The 1,829-nt window shown below is 36.9% G+C and overlaps 1 long non-coding RNA gene across 1 annotated transcript; it reads right to left on the reverse strand.

Moving 5' to 3' along the window:
* Positions 1-709: 709 nt before the first annotated feature.
* LOC104946928 (uncharacterized) lies at positions 710-1,083 on the reverse strand. Its single transcript, XR_798509.1, has 2 exons — positions 870-1,083; positions 710-782 (listed from the first exon to the last, which is right to left on the reverse strand). It is a non-coding gene; the product is annotated as an uncharacterized lncRNA (long non-coding RNA).
* Positions 1,084-1,829: the final 746 nt, after the last annotated feature.

Below are 1,829 nucleotides of genomic sequence, written 5' to 3' on the forward strand. Positions count from 1 at the left end.
GTACATATCAACAGTTTAGTTATGACAATGAACATCTTAGGTCACAGGTTCCTCCAACAGTGCAACACAATAAACGGATAAAAAAGTGCAAGTAAATAAAATAAAATATAATATAATAAAATAAAATATAATATAATAGAAATAGTGCAGAAGTCTATATACAAGTAATTGGAATATTGATATATGAGTTGAAAACAGATGAATGTTGTGGATGTTCTTTCTAGTTCAGGTGTTTAACGGTCGTATGGCCTGTGGGATGAAACTGTCCCTTTGTCTTAAATTACAATTATTTGGTAGATATTATCAAGGAGACTTCAAAATGTGGTGAAAAGAAAGCTGACGATCATAGAAACGCTTTTTGGGAGTGAGACAAAATGTCTTGTAATTTATTTTAAATGATTTCCCGAGATAAAGGCAGCTCGTGTGTTCTCAAGCCTGAAGCGTATGCATCAGTGTCTATTATAATATTATATAATACATTCAAACTAAAGAATAGGTTACTTTGCAGAAGACGCAGAATGAATAAAGAAATAAGAAAACAAAGAAAATGATCTTGCAAAAGAAAGGAGGGACACATTTGTAAAAAAAAGAAAAATATGTTAAAATTAAAGTACAAAAAAAGTGTTTCATTTCCAGCTTCTCCCTTTCAAATAAAGGCAGAAAAAGTTCCATCAAAAAGCGAAAAAATATTTATGACGTACCTTTTTGATTGGCTCGGCCTCTGGCGGCTCTTTTGATTGGCTGTCAGTGCTGGGCAGTTTAGTCGGAGTCGACTGTAACCTCTGTAACAACAAGCAAAGAAATTAATATCTCATCGCTGATTATTCACAACGTTCAGTCCATTCAACAATATTTAGTTTCCCCCGTACCTGCAGTGTGATGCGACTGTTGGGTTTGGCCAATGAGGACCCTCCGTTCTGCCCCTCTGCACTGTGGTTGGTCAGAGCGATCAGGTAGTGGTTTCCGTTGCTGTCGGTAACAAGCGTGGGGGTGCCATTAGCCTTCAGCAGGTCCAGAGAGATGGCCTGAGTTTGGACCTGAGGGCCGTTCTGCTGGTTGACAAAGACCGGGGTCACCTGGGAAGACAAAGAGTATTATATGAGTTGTATAAATATTAGGGCTGTCCCGAATACCATTTTTCGGCCTCCGGATATGCGGTAGTAATCAGCAGTGAACCGCTTCAACACGTGTATTTTGGTGTATTCACGGCATTCTTTTTGTTATTCTACAGTATTGTTGTTTTATAACTATTTCTTAATGTACATAAACCAATTTGTGTTTTTTGAAATTGAAAAGGATATCGCATTGTGTTTGTTACTTTCGTTGCAGTTGTATATGTCTAAGTGTAATTTGGCTTGGCTTCCTATTTTGTATGGACATGCTTTTATTTTGAAGGAGAGTTAGCGCAGTTGACAGGAAGTTGTTGTTGCTATGGAAACAACGTGACGGAGATGAATGGAGAAAAAGTAATATCTACATATAAAGACGGAGAAAGTAAACAATAACGTTTATGGTTAAGTGTTAGCATCCCCCGAAGAGGCACAAGCTCTTACGTTGATATTGGAGATTTCAATAAATTAAAAAAATTAAAAAACAAGAGAAAAAAAAGGAATATCCGAATAACGAAATTGAAACCCGAATAGTACTCCAACGAACGAATATTCGGATATTCGGGTACAACCCTAATAAATATATGTTTTATTTACCAGTTTCAGAGACAGTTTTATCTCACTGGCCATAAGACTGTTGAACTCTTGAGCTCACTAACATTTTTAAATATGCTGGAGCGGTTGTGCACTTGACATTGAAGTATGGGCTCAGAACAGTCT

The sequence above is a fragment of the Notothenia coriiceps genome, unplaced genomic scaffold (assembly GCF_000735185.1).
Source record: "Notothenia coriiceps isolate Sejong01 unplaced genomic scaffold, NC01 NC01_scaffold00011636, whole genome shotgun sequence".
Taxonomy (NCBI): Eukaryota; Metazoa; Chordata; class Actinopteri; order Perciformes; family Nototheniidae; genus Notothenia; species Notothenia coriiceps.